Source organism: Triticum aestivum, chromosome 4A (genome assembly GCF_018294505.1).
Source record: "Triticum aestivum cultivar Chinese Spring chromosome 4A, IWGSC CS RefSeq v2.1, whole genome shotgun sequence".
In the NCBI taxonomy this organism is placed as follows: domain Eukaryota; kingdom Viridiplantae; phylum Streptophyta; class Magnoliopsida; order Poales; family Poaceae; genus Triticum; species Triticum aestivum.
Window position 1 is genome coordinate 406,855,560 of NC_057803.1, and position 24,458 is coordinate 406,880,017.

Genomic DNA, 24,458 nt, shown 5'->3' on the forward strand with positions numbered 1-24,458 from the left:
TGTACCGGGTGCCCGTTTGGTGTCTCGAGAACCCTGCACACATCGTTTGGGGCTGTGAGCGAAACTCCGGCCGGATCTCCTCATGGATGGAACCCGAATAGGCGATAAACCTGGACTAGAGACTTGAGTGTTTAGGTAGGTCGTGGTCTACACCCACGTCGGCTTTCGCTTGAAGTCTGCCGAGCACATGTCGTGTGCAGACGCTAAGTGGTGGAAACATGTATGAAGAAGTACACCCCTGCAGGGTTAACATCATCTACTCGAATAGCCGTGTCCGCGGTAAAGGACTTCTGGGTTGCTTATATCAGTTCATGGACAAGTGAAAGTGGATACTCTAAAATACGCAAGATAGGCGTGAGTGCTATGGATGGCGTTCTCGTAGGGAGACGGGAGCGGTTCCATAGTGGTGTATTGGTTGGTGAATATGTGGACTCGTGTGCGCCACCTCAAAAGAGTTGCTTGCAGTCGTAGTTTAGGATAGCCACCGAGTCAAAGCTGGCTTGCTACAGTTAAACCCCCACCATCCCTTTGTTGATAATGATGCATATGTAGTTAGTTCTGATGTAAGTCTTGCTGGGTACATTTGTACTCACGTTTGCCTATTTTATGTTTTTGCAGAGAGACTTCGGTCTCGCTAGTAGTTCCGCGTGGACTTCGACGTTTAGCTTGTTACCTCAGCTACGATCTTGTGCCTCGGCAGGATTTGGTAGATAGTCAGGCTTCTCAGCCTTTTTCATTTATAGATGTCTGTACTCAGACATGATAGCTTCCGCTTGTGTTTTGACTTGTATGCTCTGAATGTTGGGTCGTAGGACCCCTGTTTGTAATATCTCGCTCCTCGGAGCCTATTGAATAAAATACTTGAGTTATAGAGTCATGTTGTGATGCCATGTTGTATTTGCACATATCGAGCATATTGTGTGTATGTTATTGAAATGCTTGGTATGTGTGGGATCTGACTATCTAGTTGTTTATTCTTAGTAGCCTCTCTTACCGGGAAATGTCTCCTAGTGTTTCCACTGAGCCATGGTAGCTTGCTACTGCTACGGAACACTTAGGCTGGCCGGCATGTGTCCTTCTTCGTTCCTGTGTCTGTCCCTTCGGGGAAATGTCACGCGATGAATACCAGAGTCCTATTAGCCCGCTACAGCCCGGTTCACCGGAGTCCTGCTAGCCCAGTGCTACAGCCTGGATTCACTCGCTGATGACCGACACGTTCGATGCTGGGTCATGGATGCCTGTTCCTGTAAGTTTGTGCCACTTTGGGTTCACGACTAGCCATGTCAGCCCGGGTTCTCTGTCATATGGATGCTAGCGGCACTATCATATACGTGAGCCAAAAGGCGCAAACGGTCCCGGGCCAGGTAAGGTGGCACCCGTGGGAATACCGTGCGTGAGGCCGCAAAGTGATATGATGTGTTATATGCTAGATCGGTGTGGCACTGAGTCGGGGTCCTGATAGCTTTGGTATCAGAGCTTGACTGCCTGTAGGATTACCAAGCCAAACTGGTCGAAGTTGAGTCTAGAAATTCTTTAGTTATATAAGGGAATTGATTGTGGGATGGAACGTAAGGCTCTTTTTACTCCTTATACCTTATGCCCTTCTGATCTGAGTCATCATATCTTTCCTACGGGGTTAAGGAACTAGGCTTTCTCTTCTTTCTATCAGGATCACATGTTACTAATCTGTAGACTTATAAGATTGTTGGATTTAAGCTTGAGTTCAGTTCCTACGACTTCTGTATGTTAACAGTTGATCTCGAAACCTTGGAATTGTGCTTCTGAGTGGCCATGCCACCATTTTTGTAGCATGCCTCAAATCTTTTTGAGCATTTATAGCCGTTATGCTGTCCGAGTCATCCCAGGTTTCTAAACAGTCTGATGCATTTGCAAATCCCTTCTTCCCATTCCCGATGTCCTTTTGGTCAGATTAATCACACAAATTAGTGAGTTGGGGTACTTTATTGCCTCGACATATATGTTGGAGTTAATAATTATGACCCTAAGTGCTTAGGGGATCATCTAGTGGTCTAGCCATGATCTGTGTTTCCAGTGTGATGATTCTGGCCATCATTATCGAAAGCATCCCGTGATGCCATTTAGTTAGTAGGCATTCTATTTCTGGGTTCTGAACCCGAGATTCACCCCATTTATCTCATGTTGATAGTGTTGCTAGTTCCTTTAGGAAATTAGTAACTTTTGCATTAGTCCTCCAGGTCCATGGTATTTTCCTTCTTCCAAATACTATGAACCCTTCAGGCAGATGTTATTTGAACCAAAAGATCACAATCAGAGTACTCTTGAGGAGTTCTCCATTCATAAATTGTGACTCTGCCAGTCCTACCTCTCTGCATGGGTTATCCGGAAGAAACATGTTGAACTTGGTTCGACATACTAATCTATGCATCCATAACTCAGAAATTGTATTTTCTTTGAGTTGTCCCTCTTAGTTGTATTCTGACCCCCGTCTATCATTTGATAGTCAAGAGTATGCGTGCATTCATTCATCGATACCTATTACTCTTGTGGTCCGTTAAGCCATTCTATTCCGGAATGACTAGGAGAAACAAACTCAAGTACCTTGTCCATTCCCAGGATTGGGTCTTAGCAGTTGTACTCCGCAGATCAAAATACTAATCCAGTTTTTGTTCTGTTCCACCCTGGAGTGTTACCATCTTTATATTAAGATTATCATGGGAATTGCACACCATCCTATGAATTCTTGGTGCAGTGATACTTCTCTCCATCATTATTCATTTCTCAGTTCCCGTGTTGTTATAACCGGAATGTCGACAAGTGAATCATGATGTGTGAAATCAATACTCCTAGCAACCTTGTTGCTTGGTAGTTAAATGGACAATAACCTCATTCCTAACGTGTTGGTTCTTGAATCATCATTCTAAGATTGATCATGCTACTTTGTCCATCTTCCTGGTGCACATTTCGATTGATGAGTTAGGATTTTGTCAAGTCCTCGCTCATTTGATCATATCGTCTTGCCCTGAAAAGCAAGATTGTTCTCGATCTTAGTAACATATCGGTGGTTCGTGATTTTCCGAATATCTTCTCGGAAGTATTACCAGGTTGTCACCTGGCTGCTATGTTGAGTTCGTGACCAAGTTGGTTTTCTTATAAATCACTCCTTCTCCAAGAATCTGTGTTGGATATTCCTGAGCTAGTTGGTTGAGCTAGACAACAACTTGGAGAGTTGGGAGATAAAAGCTTGTCTGACTTAGTTCATGTTAAGGGATATCTTCTTGTGTGTGTGTGTGTGTGTTGAAGAAGGATGATATCTCCATCGATTGGTCCTCGTGATCAGTTGTTGGATCTATTGTCTTGACAAAACGTGGATTTGAGTATGGGCTATCGTCAAGTCAAATCAGAAACCAACGATGTTCATAATGTTGTCTTACTTGTGGTTGATCCCTCGAGCATACACCATTATATCTTTTGGGTCTGACCAATGCTATCACTTGTTCACTTAACTATGGAATTCCTTTTAAAAGGAAACCCGGATGAATTGTTGTTGAGCCCATTGACAACATCCTTATCTCCTCCATGATTTTGTTGAACATTAAGCTAGTGGAAACTTTTGAAAGCATTTCTTCATGCTAGTTCATGAAGCATATGTTCGGATGTAAGAAGTGACTTCCTCCAGTTCATGTGCATTTGATGCAAGTTGCCGCCGTGGATTCGAGAAAGTCAATGTTGTTTTCCTTTGGAATCATCCCAAATCAGTCATGCATACGTGCGAAGTATTCTGTGGTTCGGAGACTTGCAACCTCCATTCTATATGTGTCCCTAGCACACCAAGCCACTGATTGATTTGTTCAAGGTTAATAAGTTCTAAGTGCTAGTCCCGAAGGTACCAGACGGATTTGTACAAAACTTCGATATCCTCGCTGATGGTTCCCCCTCCTGAACTCGGTAGTGTTTTATTATAAGACTACTTTGTGGTCATGCTTGTCTTGGACAACATGTTCACATGTTGTAGCAGAACCAGCTCATGTTTTGGAGCTTGCTATCGTAATTCATTTCCCGAGAATCTTGCAACGTCATCTCGTCGATTTGTGTTGCAAACTTTCGTTTTTCTTCCTAGACTCGATGAGTCTGGAATATCCTGACACCAACCAGATCTGAATCTCAGGCAGATATGATGGTTTGGAACATTTCCCAAGAACTATAATATCGGTCCCTCGGAAACCGGTAAAGTGGATGTCGTGGCCAACACACCCAGCCGGAAGACCTGTTATTATAATATCTTGATTGAGCAAGTTGGCCACCTCCCCATAAGGATCTCGTAGAACTTATTCTAGTAGTTGTTCCTTATGGATTTTTGTGTTTCCGAAGTCCGACCTTTACTTGATGTTCTAGATACCAGACCATTTCAAGGAATGGGATACGCTAGTACATCAAGGAGAACATTAGAAGCGGAGTGCTAAATGTCTCTCGGTTGATCATCCAGATTTGCCCCTTGGCCTCGCTAAGATGAAATCTGAGAAGGTGTTATCTTCTTTTGCATCCGCATCGTCCGTCAGTATTCATCGTGGTAGTACGTTGTGTTGCCAGGATCCTTGACACGGATGTTGGTAAAACCCTGATGAATATGGAAATGCTCAAGTTCTTGAGAGCACGCACAAGCGCTAGGTGTTATCATCGACACTAAGTGGGATGCTCTCAGTTTCCTCGGTTATGCTATGACCTTTTCAAACAGTGAATTCACTCTCTATTGTTGGGTTCTTCCCCAGTTACCAGAATCATTCCCAGCATTTGCATTTTGTTCCCAGCTTGCACCGCCAATGTGCCATTCTACCATGGGTCTCTTCCATTTCCGGTGGTAAGCAAATTCATCCATTACGTTGTCTTCAACAAGGTAATCCACATCATCCAAGTCCGAGTATGCCATTCTACCGACCCCCTCCAAACTATCGCTCGAGAATTGCCTTAGGCTGGTTTAAAGAGTTTCAATGATCTCTGAATCAAAGGTAATTCTTTTTGCCACTTAAGGGGATATATCTACGAGTCACCATCCCTAAGGTGCCTCGTTGTGGTATCATGGCAACTCAACTCCTCGCTACGTTGACAATCGTTTACCACCTTTTTAAGTGTGGAATTGTTGTCTACCTAGTGAACCCTCGTCATCTGTTCCACTCCATCCCTCTAGAGGTGTGCTTCGTCTCTCAGCTCGAGAGATGTTGCTATGTCTCATTCCGAGAGTTAATCCTGAGTTGTTCGACCTTCGAGAAGAACGATTCTTTTGGGGTCTTTCCTTCCTCTCGTTGTCATGATAGTTGGAGTTCTCAGAGCAAGACTTCAAGACAATGAGGGTGAACGAATCAACGTTCATTTGAAGTGCAACCTAGATCGTGAAGATTATGCTAGTTGCGTTCCCCCTTCACCTTACCCTACGCTTGAATCTCGGGACGAGATTTTTGTTTAGTGGGGGTGGGTTGTCACATCCCTGGTCCTGTTATGCACTAGGCTAGACCCTCATGTGAGCATCATGTTTTAATTCAAATGAAATTTGAATTGAGGAATTTTCAAAAGCCTCAGAAGACCTCTAAAAATAACCAACATTTAAATCTCATCAAATGAGTCCAAAGAAATGTTCCTGTTACTCTGTGAAAATATTGGTAAGAGGTAAAATTCAAACCAATATTTTTGGAATCACAGAATTATTTATTTTTGGTCCTTTGACTTAAACCAATGACATATTTGAGTTGAATTTATTTCTATTATATAAGAAATAAAGTTCAAATATTTTTATAAGTTGCCTGTGACCTTGGACTAGTTCCTGAGCTCACATACAATTTACAGAAAGTTTTAGAAAAATGATTTGATATTTTAAATCAAATCAAAACCAATTGCAAAAAATAGAAAATTGAAACAAGAAAAGAGAGAGAGAGAGAGAGAGGAAGCCCACCTGGTCCACTTGGCCCAGCTCCTCCAGCAGCCCAGCCCACCTCCTCCTCCCTGTCGCCTTCCTCCTCATGCCAGTAGGCAGAGGAGGGACACGGCGCACGCGCCCGAGCTCGCCACGCCACCAGGCTGCCTGCCTACGTCGCCTGGCCATCGCGACGCCACGCGTCATCTCCTCGGCGCCGCCCCGACCCCCTGGACCCCCTTGCTCTCTCCCTCTCCCTCATTTCCCTCCTCTGTCTCGTTCTCTCACTCGCCCGAACGCAGCCGTCGCCACCGACGAGCTCCCTCGCGGCCACCGCCACCCCCTCTCCTCTCCGACGCGCTCCCGAGCTCCGTAGTGCCTCCCTCGTCCTCTCCCTCGGCTCACATGACCGGAGAAGCCCCGAAGCGCCGCCCCGACGCTTTTCCCCTCCTCGGACCCGCCGGTCGCCGTCGCCTGATTCATCAGCTCCGGACCGTCCCCGACCTCGCCGAGCGTTCCGTCGTCATCGCTGTGAGCCCCCGCACCGAACCTCCCTCTCCCCGATGCCGATTTCTTCCACTAACCGCGGGCTCCGCCGAGCCCGAGAGCTCATCGCCGCCGGCCACGAGGTCGCTGTGGCTAGAGCTCACGCGCGTCACATACAAGCACACCACCGTGCTCAGCACCACGCCAGGATCCCAAAACCCTAGTGCATTGCTCCTATTGTGTACCATAGCCACCGCTCGCGCCTCACCCGAACTCCGGCCGTCGCCGTCGTCATGATTGCCGTCGCCTCCGGCCACCCTAGCTTCTCCCGTTTGCCCTGTTAGATGCGCGCGAGCCTGGGCATCCCGTAGAGCCCCTCCGCCGCTCTTTTGGTCATCGGAGGGCGAATCCCGACGCTCTCCGCCGTCCCTGGCCTTGCCGGCGACGAGCCTCGGGTCAACTCCGGCGAGTTTGACCCGGGTTTGACCCCAGTTGGACTCCCCCTGACTCAATGACAGGTGGGGCCCAGCCCTGTTAGTTAATTAGGACTAGTACTAATTGAATTAGTTAAACTAATTACACTGACACGCGGGACCCACGTGTCAGGTTTGACCCGGACCGTGCCTCGTTGACTTGCTGACATCATGATGATGTCAGGCTGACGCAGTAAGTCATTTTCTGGATTTATTATATTCAGGAAATTCCAGAAAATAATCTAAACTTCTAAAATTCATATAAAATCAACCGTAAGTCAGAATGAAATAATTTATATATGAAAAATTATCAGAAAAATTCAAGGAACCCATCTGTACCATTTTCATGCATGTTTGAACAATGTTTGTCCTCTGTTTTGGACAAAACAAATAAAGGGCATTTAAATAACCATATATGGAGTTGGAATTTGAATCATGTATTCAAACCAACTTCATTTAAATCATAGCTAGGTGCATTAGCCCAAAACACATTCATATTGCCATGTCATAGCATGCATCATATTGTGCATTGCATTGATCGTGTTTCTTCTGTGTTTGCCGGTGTTGTTCCCCCTCGGTAGACGTTGTACCGACGATGTGATCGTTGACACTGATGAAGACTCAATATTATCTTCAGAAGTGCCAGGCAAACAAAACCCCCTTGCTCATTCCGATACAATCCTACTCTCTCGCCCTGCTCTCTTTTACTGCATTAGGACAACAACGAGTCATTTGTTACTTGCTGCAGTAGCTGAACCCCTTTATCCTCTGCATGACCTGTCATTGCCACAGTAAATAGATGAAACCCACTAGTATGAGTAGGAGTTGTTTGAGCCATGTTGTGCCTACTCATTCATGTTTGTTTGTCATGCTTGCTACTGCTTAGAGTTGAGTCAGGTCTGATTCATCGGGAATGAATCAGAGGTGTGCGAACATGTCCTACTGTGTGTGAGCTAAATGTGTGAACACGATTTGGTAAAGGTATCGGTGAGAGGCCATGTAGGAGTACATGGTGGGTTGTCTCATTGAAGCCGTCCTTAGGAACTGAGTTCTGTGTTTGTGATCCATGATTCAGCTACTACCATGCATTGGGCCCTGAAATATGACCCCACTCGACTTCTTATTCACCCTAGTCCTCTGTCCAGGAGTTGCAAGTAGTTTCTGGTGTTTGTAGCTTACTGGAGGCCGTGGACAGCGCTGACCCGCGGGGTGGGCTGTGATGCGGTAGGTACGTGGCACGGTGTACCGGGCGCCCGTATGGTGTCTCGAGAACCCTGCACACATCGTTTGGGGCTGTGAGCGAAACTCCGGCCGGATCTCCTCATGGATGGAACCCGAATAGGCGATAAACCTGGACTAGAGACTTGAGTGTTTAGGTAGGTCGTGGTCTACACCCACGTCGGCTTTCGCTTGAAGTCTGTCGAGCACATGTCGTGTGCAGACGCTAAGTGGTGGAAACATGTATGAAGAAGTACACCCCTGCAGGGTTAACATCATCTACTCGAATAGCCGTGTCCGCGGTAAAGGACTTCTGGGTTGCTTATATCAGTTCATGGACAAGTGAAAGTGGATACTCTAAAATACGCAAGATAGGCGTGAGTGCTATGGATGGCGTTCTCGTAGGGAGACGGGAGCGGTTCCATAGCGGTGTATTGGTTGGTGAATATGTGGACTCGTGTGCGCCACCTCAAAAGAGTTGCTTGCAGTCGTAGTTTAGGATAGCCACCGAGTCAAAGCTGGCTTGCTACAGTTAAACCCCACCATCCCTTTGTTGATAATGATGCATATGTAGTTAGTTCTGATGTAAGTCTTGCTGGGTACATTTGTACTCACGTTTGCCTATTTTATGTTTTTGCAGAGAGACTTCAGTCTCGCTAGTAGTTCCGCGTGGACTTCGACGTTTAGCTTGTTACCTCAGCTACGATCTTGTGCCTCGGCAGGATTTGGTAGATAGTCAGGCTTCTCAGCCTTTTTCATTTATAGATGTCTGTACTCAGACATGATAGCTTCCGCTTGTGTTTTGACTTGTATGCTCTGAATGTTGGGTCGTAGGACCCCTGTTTGTAATATCTCGCTCCTCGGAGCCTATTGAATAAAATACTTGAGTTATAGAGTCATGTTGTGATGCCATGTTGTATTTGCACATATCGAGCATATTGTGTGTATGTTATTGAAATGCTTGGTATGTGTGGGATCTGACTATCTAGTTGTTTATTCTTAGTAGCCTCTCTTACCGGGAAATGTCTCCTAGTGTTTCCACTGAGCCATGGTAGCTTGCTACTGCTCCGGAACACTTAGGCTGGCCGGCATGTGTCCTTCTTCGTTCCTGTGTCTGTCCCTTCGGGGAAATGTCACGCGATGAATACCAGAGTCCTGTTAGCCCGCTACAGCCCGGTTCACCGGAGTCCTGCTAGCCCAGTGCTACAGCCTGGATTCACTCGCTGATGACCGACACGTTCGATGCTGGGTCATGGATGCATGTTCCTGTAAGTTTGTGCCACTTTGGGTTCACGACTAGCCATGTCAGCCCGGGTTCTCTGTCATATGGATGCTAGCGGCACTATCATATACGTGAGCCAAAAGGCGCAAACGGTCCCGGGCCAGGTAAGGTGGCACCCGTGGGAATACCGTGCGTGAGGCCGCAAAGTGATATGATGTGTTATATGCTAGATCGGTGTGGCACTGAGTCGGGGTCCTGACAATGTTCCTTTGTTGCACAACTTTCCTTAATGTCGAACGTAATTATGCAGCCCGCCCCGGGCCGAATTCAATGAATCGTCGGGTGGCTCCCTGGACTCATCGGACGTGAACTCAGTTCCGCCTGCTGTCTCCCCCCGCACTGCAGACGACGCCGAAGTGGCGTCGCGACAAGCTCCAGGGCAGGAGGAGGTGGTCCCGGAGGAGCCGTAAGGCAACCTGCCGGACTCCAGGAGTGAAGGGGATAAGGCCCCCCAGGGCTCCAAGTTTGGCTTTGTGCCGGACACTGCGCCGGCATCTTCCACAATTCCGGACCGCGGTAGGCGAACTCCTTCCAAGAGGAGCAAGCCTTCTGAGCCGGCGGCCTCCGTCCAACCAGAGGTGCCGGACAATCTGCTGGAGGTGCTTGACGGCGCCTCCATCGACGAGGGGCACCGTACTATTATGAGTATGGTGATCCAGAAGGTTCAGTCCGCCAAGAGCGGATTGACTGAAGCTTGCACTAGCCTTCTAACAGGCTTCGAGGTAAGTGAAAATATGTAAAAATATTACTGCATAGACAGTAGCCCCTGATGCTCCGTTTGGCGTTCGGAAAGAAAAGCCGAATAGAGGATCTATTAAATTTCGCAGGAGTCTAACAAAAAAGAGTCAATATGCATATGCAGGCTTCGCTGCTATCCACCGCCGCACTGACTGCGGAGGTGGGTGTCCTGAAGCAGGACCTCGAGCGGACCGAGTGAGAGCTCGGCCTTGCCAAGCGGCGGCTCGAGGAGAGAGAAGGTAAGAAATACCTTATAGAAAAAGTGCCTATAAAAAGGCGTGATTGCAAAAAAATAACAGGATTGTACTACCTATTGTAGGGGCCACGACTGAGGTGGCGACCCTTAAGCAGGCGCTTTCTGAGGCCGAAAAGAAAATGGCCGCGGAGCGCACCGAGCGAGACAGACTTAGGGCTCAGGTCGGCGAGGTGCAGCAAGAGCTTCAGGCTCTCATGAAAAAACATGAGAGTTTGGAGCTTGAGTGAAAGGCGCAAGCATCCGAGCTCGCGATGGCCCTTGAGACTGCCAAGTCTGCCAAGGCCGAAGCCCAAAAGGCCCTCCAAGAGTTGGAGGAGATGAGGAAGATAGTAGCGGGTAAGGCATTATTCATGCAAAGCAGAAATATAAAAGTAAACTACTTGTTACTTACCCGAATCCGGAGCTCTCCAGGGGCATTCGCAGATCTTCCCCGCAGTGTATCCGCCGCCGCCGCATTCTACCGAGCTGAAGAGGGCAGCTCGACGGAGAAGGTGTTCTGGTCTCAGTATTCTGAGGCCGGACACCCTGTGCCTTTGAGCGACCAGCTGAAACAGCTGGTCGAGCTCCACAAGGCGGCCGAACAGGCCATGAAGGGCTTCATAGTTCGGCTGTGGCCCGGAGAGGCCCTGCCTGGGAGCTATTTCGGGCTGGTGCGGCGGCTGGTGGAGGCCTGTCCGAGGCTCGAGGTCATCAAGCGCTCCGTCTGCATCGAAGGTGCCCGTCGGGCCCTTGCCCGTGCAAAGGTGCACTGGGGTAAGCTGGACGGTGAGAAGCTTGTGAAGGACGGGCCGCCGCCGGGGAAGGAGCATCGCAAGCCCGAGAACTACTACAAGGATGTTCTTGCAGGTGCCCGCCTTGTGGCGGATGAATGTACCAAGGATGTGATTTTTGAATGAACTCGCTCGTGTTTATCCTGTGCGCTGAAAACTTGTTCATATGCGCTAAGCAATGCTTATTGAATTTAAAATATTACTTTCTGTGCGGCCGTTTATCAAAAAATTGAGAGATGGCCAGTCGTCGGCTTCTGCCCCCATGCCACTAGTGCTGGGGTGTTCGGGATAAACCTGAGCGCTCTTTTTCCCATAGTTGGGTCCTTCGAGGGAGGCGCTCAGCACAACGAACCAGGCAATCGGACTATAATGCTTGAACACTCTCACTTAGCCATAGAACTCTATAATTTTAAATTTCGGCGAAGCCCCTAGTTCGGAAGACCGAGTTCGGGGCGCTATCCACGCCTTGGCCGGACAAAGCCAGCTCCTCGCTCGAAGCGGCATAAGTCTTTAGGGACTCGAAAAACCTCTCGAACAGCGACCGGTCTCTCGCCTCATCATGACAGTCAGTTTTAGCTTTCTCCACTGAGGTGCTTAACCCAGCTGAACCGGGGCACAATCGCAGTGGTTCTCCTAGTGCTACCTTAGCCGATAGAGCGGAACGTAAGGCACCAAAACATAGGAGCCGGGCAAACCCAACTATTGACCCAAATCATGATTCGGAGCCGATGCATATAGTGCTATAAGTTCGGGGTGCCGCACTTGTGAAAGTGTACGGACTTCTCACACCATTATGAGGGGTACTGAAGCCCCTGGCGTGTTTGCCGTACCATGGTGTACGGGTGCAATCATGTCATTTAATAAACATAAATGTGAAAAGAAGATAATGCAAAAAATAGACAAGAAGCTAAGCATTGTTTATAGAGAGGCTATTTATCAAAGCCGAACGATACAAATAGTGCGGTAAGCAAAAGATATTGGACTATTCAGTATGTCCTGACCAGGGGCAGGCCGCGGAATTGTATTTAAAACAGGTATACCGCTCGTAACAGAGACCACCTGGGAGTTCCATAATGCGGCATGGCTTGTCTGCCTCCCTGGATCTTGCATCGTTTGTGCGGCAGTCGAATTGCCGAACAGGTCGTCCGAAGTATGGAGTCCTGAAAGTAAGAAAAAATTAAAAAAAGAATCCGGCAGCCCCTAGTACGTTTTAAGCCGTATTTTGGGCGTGCCGTTATTGTGCCCCTTCCCCTGTGCCCATGGTATTTCAAGGGCGTAGTTATGTACGCGAGGTACTGGTTTCGCTATGTCGCGAAAGCTGGGGTTGGGGCCGCATTGCTACGCTTGCTCAGAGTGTGCCAGGCGGTCCTGCTGTGGGTTACTCCGGGCGCGCTTGGCAGTGTCTGGCTTTTTAATGGCCGGACTGGAGAATTGCCTGAGAAGGCTACTTTGTACCTCCGCTGCGAGAGCCGCCGTATGCTCCTCCGTACGGAGGGAGCGTTCGGTGTTTCCGTTGACCGTAATTACTCCTCGAGGGCCTGGCATCTTGAGCTTGAGATATGCGTAGTGCGGCACCGCATTGAACTTTGCGAATGCGGTTCGTCCGAGCAGGGCGTGATAGCCACTGCGAAACGGGACTATATCGAAGATTAACTCTTCGCTTCGGAAATTGTCCGGGGATCCGAAGACCACGTCAAGTGTTACTGAGCCTGTACAGTTGGCTTCTACACCTGGTATAACGCCTTTAAAGGTCGTTCTTGTGGGCTTAATCCTTGAGGGATCTATGCCCATTTTCCGCACTGTATCCTGATAAAGCAGGTTCAGGCTACTGCCGCCGTCCATGAGGACTCTTGTGAGATGAAATCCGTCGATGATTGGGTCGAGAACCAATGCGGCGAAGCCGCCATGACGGATGCTAGTGGGATGGTCCCTTCGATCAAAAGTGATCGGGCAGGAGGACCATGGGTTGAACTTTGGGGCGACTGGCTCCATCGCGTATACGTCCCGTAGCGCACGCTTCCGCTCCCGCTTGGGAATGTGGGTTGCGTATATCATGTTCACCGTCCGCACTTGTGGGGGAAAGCCCTTCTGTCCATTGTTGTTCGGCGGCTTGGGCTCCTCGTCGTCGCTGTGCAGCCCCTTGTCTCTGTTTTCGGCCCTTAACTTGCCTGCCTGCTTGAACACCCAACAATCCCTGTTAGTGTGATTGGCTGGCCTTTCGGGGGTGCCATGTATCTGGCACAAGCGATCGAGTATTCGGTCCAAACTGGACGGGCCCTGAGTATTCTTTTTGAATGGCTTTTTCCGCTGACCGGATTTATAGCCTTTGAATCCGGCATTGACTGCCGTGTCTTCATTGCTGTCGCTGTTAACGCGGCGTTTTTGCTTATTCCGACGTGTCCTGCCACTTTTGTCCTTGGTATCCGAATTACCAGGGTTCTTTGATAAGTTGTTACTGCGAGCTAGCCAGCTGTCTTCTCCCGCGCAAAAGCGGGTCATGAGTGTCGTGAGGGCTGCCATGGATTTCGGCTTTTCCTGTCCCAGGTGCCGGGCAAGCCACTCGTCGCGGATGTTATGCTTGAAGGCTGCTAGGGCCTCTGCGTCCGGACAGTCGACTATCTGGTTTTTCTTTGTTAGGAACCGTGTCCAGAATTGTCTGGCCGATTCCTCTGGCTGCTGAATTATGTGGCTTAAGTCGTCGGCATCCGGCGGTCGCACGTAAGTGCCCTGGAAGTTGTCGAGGAATGCGGCTTCCAGGTCCTCCCAAGAACCGATTGAGTCTGCTGGCAAGCTGTTAAGCCAATGCCGGGCCGGTCCTTTAAGTTTGAGCGGGAGGTATTTGATGGCGTGTAGATCATCGCCGCGTGCCATGTGGATGTGAAGGAGATAATCCTCGATCCATACCGCCGGATCTGTTGTGCCATCGTATGATTCGATGTTTACGGGTTTGAAACCCTCTGGGATTTTATGATCCATTACTTCATTCGTGAAGCATAGCGGGTGTGCGGCGCCTCTGTACTGGGCTATATCACGACGCAGCTCGGAAGAGCTATGTCTGTTGTGTTCGGCCCGGCCGGATTTGTTGTATCCGGAGTGAAGATCATTGTCACATGCCGTAGGGCGCCTGCGCGATCCGTAGATCGATCTTGTTTGTCTTGCCTTATCCTCCAGTATGTCTCGCAGGTCGGGCGCATTTTCCCGTGCCTTAGTTGAGCGGCGTCGGGGCATGGCTTGGGTGGAGGGCCGAGAGGCCTCTCTGTCGCGGCCGCGAGGTGGCCGGTCTGCCATGTCATGCGCTGGTGATGTAGGTGCTTCCTCCTCTGATCGGGGTAGCGGCCTGCGCTTCGGGTAACTCTTGGAGGGGCGTTCGAGTTCATACTCTTCGGCCGCAAGGACTTCAGTCCATCTGTCAGCTAGCAAATCTTGGGCAGCTCTAAGCTGTTGCTGCTTTTTCTTGAGGCTGCTTGCCGTGGCTAAAAGCCTGCGTTTAAAACGCTCTTGTTCGGCGGGGTCTGATGGTATGACGAATTCGTCGTCATCGAGGCTTGCCTCGTCTTCGGAGGGAGGCGTATAGTTATCATCCTCGACCTCTCGGTCTGCCGCTCTCTCATGAGGGCTGGCTTCTCCATCTTCCTGTGCCGAATCTTGCTGAGGTGGGTGTTCTTCGGCGCTATCCGGGGTAGTATTATCTCCCGTGCCGGAATCACCGTTTTTGCTTTGGCGGGATTTAGAGCGGCGCCGCTGACGCCGGCGCTTTGGCTGTTTCTTGGGGGCGTCATCCCCCACTGTTCCATCGCCATCTCCATCTTTTGGAGTATCCACCATATATATGTCATATGACGAGGTGGCCTTCCAGCGCCCTACAGGTGCTGGTTCCTGTTCGTCTCCTACATCGTCGTCCATGCCGTCGATGTCTTCGGAGCTGAAGTCAAGCATGTCGGTTAGATCGTCGACAGTGGCTACAAAGTGGGTGGTGGGTGGGCTTTGAATTTCCTCATCGTCCGTATCCCACCCTCGCTGACCGTAGTCCGGCCAGGGCTCTCCTGATAAAGAGAGAGACTTAAGAGAATTCAGGATGTCGCCAAAAGGCGAATGCTGAAAGATGTCTGCGGTGGTGAACTCCATTATCGGCGCCCAATCGGATTCGATTGGCAGGGGCGCGGGGGGTTCGGAGTCCGGGGAGGAGTCCGGATCCTCGGAGTCACGGGTCGTGCAGAGTGCGGGGCTAGCGTTCGGCTCGATCGCTTTCGGGATCGCAGCCCCCGAGGTGACGTCCAACCGCTCATCCTCGATTGGCGCAATAGGCTCCGAGTTAGGGGTCGGAACCGATGCGTGTGCGGCCTCCAGGACACTGTCCGGGGGCAGAGCTAGATCATGCCCCTCGAGATAGTGCGGCGCGCTTGGCCGTGGCTCGAGCCCGTCGAAGATCAAGTCTCCGCGGATGTCAGCCGTGTAGTTTAAGCTTCCAAACCTGACTTGATGGCCAGGGGCGTAGCTTTCGATCTGCTCCAGGTGGCCGAGCGAATTGGCCCGCAGAGCGAAGCCGCCGAAGACGAAGATCTGTCCGGGGAGCAAAGTCTCACCCTGGACCGCATCGTTGTTGATGATCAAAGGAGCCATCGGGCCTAAAGGCGACGACACAGAGGAACTCTCAATGAAAGCACCAATGTCGGTGTCAAAACCGGCGGATCTCGGGTAGTGGGTCCCGAACTGTGCGTCTAGGCCGGATGGTAACAGGAGGCAGGGAACACGATGTTTTACCCAGGTTCGGGCCCTCTTGATGGAGGTAAAACCCTACGTCCTGCTTGATTAATATTGATGATATGGGTAGTACAAGAGTAGATCTACCACGAGATCAAGGAGGCTAAACCCTAGAAGCTAGCCTATGGTATGATTGTTGTATATGAAGTTGATTGCCTACGGACTACAACCCTCCGGTTTATATAGACACCGGATAGGGTTAGGGTTACACAGAGTCGGTTACAATGGTAGGAGATCTTGAATATCCGCATCGCCAAGCTTGCCTTCCACGCCAAGGAAAGTTCCATCCGGACACGGGACGAAGTCTTCAATCTTGTCTCTTCATAGTCCAGGAGTCCGGCTGAAGGTATAGTCCGGCTACCCGAACACCCCCTAATCCAGGACTCCCTCACATGGCAAAATGCACAAACAATCCTACAAATTAAATGGATCTCAATATGCAACGAGTTGCATATTGACGGAACACCACATCAATTATTTAGTTCGATCTCGTTTATGCACTCAACAATATTAAATGTTAGTTAGCATGGCAAGAGGTGTAGCATAGCAAAACTATACCATTTAAACAATTTAAATGGGGCTGGATATACCAGACAACAAATCCGATAAATCCCCATATGCATTAGCAATTTATTGCAAAAACAATTTTAAGCATTTTAATTGTTGTTATCATGATGCAGATGGCATGAATCAAGTTTATGCAATTTTTATGAAAATATTGATAAGAACATTATGAAGCATTTGTCACCGTGGTGGAAAGAAAGGGTGCCATGGCGACGAATCCGAAAATGATGTCACAGCACCATATCGGTTCCGGTAGCTCATAGAGATACCAGTGCAAAAGGAAGTGGCGGGAGCGCGCAAAAGAAGGTGGGGCGCTCCCGGATACCGGATGTCCCATGTGTCAGCGGCATGGCAACTAAGGGTCGTGCACGTAACAAACGGACACGCTGTAAACACGGGGTTCATCTCGTATCACATAACATGCATTCGTTCCGCGGACGGTCGTGTCGCTGGTTATACCTTTCGAAGCGTGCCTTAACGGAACGGATCGAGTTCGACGGTAGGGGTACACGTGTCGAAGGGGAAGTAGTTGTTCACGGGGTCGTCGTGGGAAGTAGTGGTACTTTTCCGAAGAGGAACTTGATGAACCCAACATCTCCAAGGCGATAGTAGTCGTACACGGCAACGGTAACTTGTAGGGTCGTCCATTTCATGGTACTTAGGTGAATCCACGAGAAATGATAGCCGTACGTGGTTCATCGAGGAACTTGACGTTTCGTCCTGTAGTCGTTCGAGCGTCCGAAGGTAATGGTACTCGGTCGTTTCGAAGAGGTACTTGGGGTCATTCGAACTTGCCGGTCTCGTCATCTCGAAGGGGTACTTGACGTTCTTAGCGATTCCGAAAACGACGGTAGAGATACACTTGTTGTAGGGGTACTTGTCGGATCCACGACGACGGTAGAGGCACAAACGTTCTCGCGGTACTTGGGTCATCGTGGAACTCGTTCACCTTGTAGTCGTACATGTTCAGGAAGAAACTTATACAGCATCGTGGAACTTGGCGCATCCTAATGGTACTTGACGATTAGCCGGTCCAGGTCTTGACGTATCCGTGCGTAGGGCTACTTGTGGATCCGTGGTGCTCTAGCAACTGATGGAACTCCAAGTACAGACTAGAAGCCGTGGAGGAGTTGTTCAAGATAGCAGCCTGGGTGGTGATTGACGAGGCCACCGATGACAACTTGGCTGTGCAGCACGGGACCGGGAGGTGCACAGGGAAAACGGAGCAGGCAGCAGTGAATGGCACGGGTCCTCGAGCGGAGGCGGGGCTTCTCCTGCTGGTTTCCGGTGACCAGCGACGCGGGAACGAGGACGAGGCAGGAGGAGGCGCGAGCGGGAGGAGGCGCTGAGGCGGACCGGTCGACGGAGGCAACCTTGGCGCTTGCTCCGGCGAGGGCGGCGCTGCTCCGAGCATGGATGGACGGGTGGATCGATGGAGGCCTGAGGCATCGACGCGGGCAGAGCTCGGAGAGGCCACGGCGAGGTGGCTGTAGATGATGAAGCAGGGGGGGTAGGCCGGCAGGCTGCAGTGCCCGGCGGCCTTGGCGACGCGGTGGGGCGGCGAGCTCGACCCTCGCATCCATGGCAGCAAGGAGGGAGGCCATGGAGGAGGCGCAGGTGGACACCGGCGCGGACCCCGGGGTGTCGCCGGATCTGGAGGTTGACGCGAACGGGGGCGGAGCTTGGGGCAGCGCGCCATGGAGGCTCGGGCACGGCTGCAGGAGATGGGAGGCGGGGCACTTGGGGCGCGGTGCGGCTGGACGACGCCGGGGACGAGGCGCATGAGAGGAGAGGCGATCGGGGTCGAACAGAGGTAACGGGAGGAGGGAGCGGGGCTTCTCCCTGGTGCGTTGCGAGGAGAGCGAGAGGAAGGAGAGATGCACTCGTGGGAGGGAGAGGGGATCGACTCCTGGCGGCGCTGGAGGGATCGCAGGGAAGCGAGAGGGGGGGTTTGGTCGGGCTAGGGTTGTAGGGGTTAGGTGGGCCGGCGCTGAATGGGCCTTGGGCCTTTTGGTCAGGCCGCAGGAAGAGAGGAGGAGGGTCAGCTGGGCCTAAAGGGCCGGCCTAGTAAAGAAGGAAGTGGCCAGAGGCCTGGCTGGACTGATGGGCTAAAAAGAAATAAAGAGGGGGTTTAGGGAACGAAGTTGGACTCGCGGATAAATTTCCCGGACTCACAAAAAATGAGTTTGACCCAAGAAATATAGAAATGGCAAGATTGAAAGATACAAATTCAAACTCATTTGAATTTAATCCAAATGGGTTTGAACTGGGACTTGGTAAAAAGGAAGGTCCAAAAATGCTCGGATTTTTGGTGGAGCTCCGAAAAATGATGAAAGAGTATAAGCAAAGTTGGGGACCAAACTTGAAGCGAGAAAAGGCATGTGATTATTTGTAAGTGTGTTTATGGGTGATTCCGAAAATGGAATATTTAATATATCTCCCTCATATCGGGAGGATATGTTATAAAGAGAAGTCATCCTTCCCTCGATTTAAATGGGTCGAAGAAAAGGTTGCAATAATAATGGCATGATGACATGATGCAATGCAAAAAAAGGAGCAAGCAAAAATAAAACACACGGAGAAACCCGGAACCTATGGAAGACTTCTCGAGCATGGCGTCACAACACTCCACCACTACGAGAGGATCTCGTCCCGAGATCTAGAATGGCACTGGAGGGAAACGGAAGATAAAGAGGAGAGGTAAAGCTAAGTTGCTTCTTTGACAAACGAATGAAACCAAAAAACCTTGCAAGGTTGAACCAAATGAAAGAAAGAAAGCAACCGAGAAGAACAAAGTTGAAAGCACTCCGTTAAGAAAGAGGAATAAGAAAGAACCGATTCGGGTAGCACTTCGGTTGAAAAGAGATGAAGACTTGATAAAAATGAAAAGAGCTTGAGCAAAAGGGACACAACACTCCGGTTAAAAGGATAAACCAAGAAAAGAACACGATCCTGACAAAACAAAAAGATGGGCTGAAAAGAGCAACATCACAAAGCCTCCGGAACAAAAGTAAGAATGGAATGGGATGACCGAAGGGAAACAAGATCTCGAGGGAGCACGCTTACAACAAAAGCTAGAACGGAATTGTTGGAAAACCAACAACGAAAAGAGGACAAGATTTATATGGTCTTATGGAATACATCTCAAATTATGAGGTGACAACCTGCCACTCACGGCAAAAGAATTTGATTGGTATGAACAAGGAGACGAGAAAACTATTTCACCGGGAGGATAAAAGAAGAACTTGGGTCATTTATAAGCACCATAACAGTAACAAACCTTAGGGAAAGCTTTAGGTGAAATATAACGCCCAGATAACTCCAATGACGAGATTGTTGGATTTAAAATACCTCATTCTTAACAACATGTTAATTCATGAGACATGAAACTCAAATTATTCACGAATGAAATAATCCCAACCTCGAATGATACGGTTGAAAGAATTGCACTCCAGATTGGCAAGATGAAGAATGTTTGAGCTCCTCTGAAAAAGAATCTCGATGAACACTTCGAGAATGGATTAAGTCCTTTATGGACACCATGTAGGGCCTTCATGAAAAACTCCGGTAAACAAAAGGATAACGAAAAGAAAGAGAGTTGAAAACACAGGTGAAACCTTGCAATGGTTAGATGGATCTTCCGTGGCGATATAATTGTAAGAGGTTGGAACTGCCGGAAAAAAGAAAAGAGAAAGCATCTCGAACCGAGAATGTGATATGATGAACCACTCCGGAAAGCAGGAATTGAATACACTCGATGAAACAAGAATAAGAATTACATTATGCTTATCCTTCACCAATTAAATTGATGACAATCAACGGATTTGACATACTACTTATTCTCGTAGAAAAGATTAAGGTAGATATAGCGCACACTTGGGAAGGTCTTCGACGAATCCACCGGTAGGATTGAAAACAACAAATGAATTGACATGATAACAAGGTAAGAAGAATCTTGAACGAACCACCGTAAGAATTGAAAATGAACGAAGAGAAGATAAAGAAACACCAGGAAGAATTAGAAAATGAATGAAGGTACTTGAGAGAATTTAGATACAAGAGGACGAATTGTTCACGAACTGATTAGAGAATACTTGACTGATGCACCGGTAAGATTTGGAGAACAATAGCTGAAAGCTGAGAATGAATAAGTCTTCTGAAATGATGGGCTCCGGGGGAAGGAAAATAATTTTCGCGATCAAAACAATTATGAGAGGATGGCCTTGAACTAGAACCATGAATCTCTGAGAGAATGGATAAGATATAGAGGTAAAACTCTTCTTCGGTCTTCAAAATATGAGAATGACGATGAGAAACACCACCAAATTGTTGAGATAGTCCGGAATAAAGTAGAATGGAAAAGTTGAACCAACGATGAAAATAGTGTGAAATATCTTGGAGAAGGCATTTGACTGATGAAGAATCATTCTTACGTCAAACTTTGAAAGAATTTGAGAATAACTCCGGGAAGATTAGAAGAGTCAGGTAAGATCCTGGGAAAAGACCTGTGGGTTAGGGCCCATTGAAAAGATACACCGTAGAACGATTTCAAAGAGAGATTGCACCGGTTGAATTCAAATGGCTTGAATTTGATAACATCCTCGAAAGAGCTTGAACGAAAGAAGAGTGTAAGCACGAATCTTCGGGATATCTTGAGCACTCCGGAACAATTGAAATAGCGAGAAATGACTGAATATGGAGGTGCACCGGCAGAGAAGGTATTTGAAACGAGGAAATGAATGATTAACAAGGCTTGAATTGGTTCCACCGGAGAAGAAAAAGAACGAATAATGATAACTTGAAGCTCCGTTAGTATCTTCTGAGAATCACCGGTAAGAACATTGACGAAAAAGACTGGAGAGACTTCGCATCAATAAGATGGATACTTGATAAAGAAATCTGAGTCCTTGAAGAAACAAGGGTTGGGTTTGGAGGGACAACAAAGACAACTTGGGGATGGATGAAACGAAACACCTTGAGAAAGCTGAAATTGAAACTTGCGGATGTTGAAAATGGAACGAATCCGTTGAAGAGAAAAACACACCGGTTGAAAAGGATTGACATGACAATCTCGATTATCAAGAAGGATTGGTCTTCACATCGGAGTATGAGAACACCGCTTAGGAAAAGGTATGGAATCAACATTTGACTTCGAAGCAACTCGAATACCACAACTCAAAACAAAACAAAGGATTGGCTTGCAGAATAAGCCGGAACAAACATATGATAGAGATTTCGTCCGGTTTTCGTGGTGGGGCCCACACGGGCTCGATCGTATAGCACCATCATGTACAAGGCAGTGCACATGACATACGAAGCATCCCCGAGTCGGCATAGCCAAGGACTCTTTAAGACGCAATGAGACTACTGTAAAACCAACCGTGGATAGGCGGACCACTTGACGTCGAACCCCAATTTCATATCATACATCTGTCGGAAAGATATCCTAAGAGCTACTTGAATTCCCACTTATAAACTCCCGAAACTTTCCGGTTATGCAATCAGGTGTTGGGGATACAGGGGAAGCATAATATCTCACCCAAATCTAGCAAATCCTACATCCAGCTGTATCCATCCTTCAACACATAACCAAGAAAACCTTCGGAAATCATTTACCTCAACCTTCGAAAAGTATCCGTTATACGAGTTATGGCAATACTCCCAAACTCCCGCCCAGTACTGGGTGGCGTCGAGGTTATCTCACCAACAATTGCATAAAAGAGATTTTCGATGTCGGTGAAACTAAACTCAGGTATTCTAGAACTGCAACGATAAAATTGTGATGACAACACCTCGGAGCTCAACTCCCCGGGACACTGCCACAACCCCTAAATGTCAGGAGGCACCAAGAACAATGTTCTCGTCACAAAACCATCAGAACGATTCCAATATACCCGTGTGATCCTAAATTTTTTAGTGAAATTTGAGAAGAGAAGAGTCAAAACTCTACGTCAGGATGCCTCACCAGAGTGACCAAGGGACTGAGGAGTAAAAAGAATCCTACTCTCCGGTATATATGTTTCCTAATGACTCAAAACATTTTTCTAGACTCAACAACGACAACGATTCGATCAAGCAGGGGGGCTCCTAAGGTCGGGGAAGGCTCTGATTACCAACTTGTAACACCCTCGATGCGGCTATATCTCCCACGTGTCGAAGCACGACTTAGAGGCATAACCGCATTGAAAGCAATGTCGCAAGTGAGGTAATCTTCGCAACAACCCATGTAATACATAAGGGAAAGAGATACATAGTTGACTTACAATCGCCACTTCACACAATACATGAATAAAGCATTACATCATCCAGATACAAACAAGGTCTGACTACGGAACCAAAATAAAAGAAGACTACCCCAAATGCTACACAGATCCCCGATCGACCCCAACTGGGCTCCACTACTGATCAACTAGACGAATCAACACAAAGGACAAGATCTTCATTGAGCTCCTCCTTGAGCTTGGTTGCGTCACCTGCATGGTTTCATCGGCACCTGCAAGCTGGTTTTGGAAGTATCTGTGAGTCACGGGGACTCAGCAATCTCAAACCCTCGCGATCAAGACTATTTAAGCTTATAGGTAGGGTAAAAGGTATGAGGTGGAGCTGCAGCAAGCGACTAGAATATATGGTGGCTAACATACGCAAATGAGAGCAAGAAGAGAAGGCAAAGCACGGTCGAGAAACTATGATCAAGAAGTGATCCTAGAACAACCTACGTCAAGCATAACTCCAACACCGTGTTCACTTCCTGGACTACGCCGGAAAGAGACCATCACGGCAACACACACGGTTGATGTATTTTAATTAAGGTCAACTTCAGATTTTCTACAACCGGACATTAACAAATTCCCATCTGCCCATAACCGCGGGCACGGCTTTCGAAAGTTCAAATCCCTGCAGGGGTGTCCCAACTTAGCCCATCACAAGCTCTCACGGTCAACGAAGGATATTCCTTCTAGCGGGAAGACCCGATCAGACTCGGAATCCCGGTTACAAGACATTTCGGCAATGGTAAAACAAATCCAGCAACACTGCCCGAATGTGCCGACAAATCCCGATAGGAGCTGCACATATCTCGTTCTCAGGGCACACTCAGATGAGCTCTCCATACAACTAAAACCAAACCTCGAGTTTCCTCGAGGGGGAGTTGCATAGGTCTCTAGTTTGGAGCAACACTCAGAGGAGCACTGGCCCGGGGGGGGGGGGGGTAAAATAATGATGACCCTCAGGAGCGCGACTCCCAAGGGAAAAAAAGGCTAGGTGGCGAATGGTAAAACCAATGTTGGGCATTGCTGGAGGAGTTTATTCAGGGCGAACTGTCAAGGAGTTCCCATTATAACCAACCGTGTAAGGAACGCAAAATCCAGGAACATAACACCGATATGACGGAAACTATGGCGGCAAGAGTGGAACAAAACACCAGGCATAAGGCCGAGCCTTCCACCCTTTACCAAGTATATAGATGCATTAATTAAATAAGAGATATTGTGATATCCCAACAAAATATCCATGTTCCAACATGGAACAAGCTCCAATCTTCACCTGCAACTAACAACGCTATAAGAGGGGCTGAGCAAAGCGGTAACATAGCCAAACAACGGTTTGCTAGGACAAGGTGGGTTAGAGGCTTGGTTCAACAATATGGGAGGCATGATAAGAAGTGGTAGGTATCGCAGCATAGGCATAGCAAAAGAGCGAGCAACTAGCAAGCAAACATAGAAGTGATTTCAAGGGTATGGTCATCTTGCCTGAGATCCCGCAAGGAAGAAGAACGAGTCCATGAAGAAGACAAACGGACGTAGTCGAACGAATCCTCACAACTCCGGAATGAAACCGAAGCTAACAAGAGAAGCAACCCAGAAAGAAGCAAACAACAAAGTAACCAACCATCACATAAGCATGGCATGATGCACAACCAGGTATGGTGCATGTCCGGTTTAAATGAGGCATGGCATGGCAAAATGCACAAACAATCCTACAAATTAAATGGAGCTCAATATGCAATGAGTTGCATATTGACGGAACA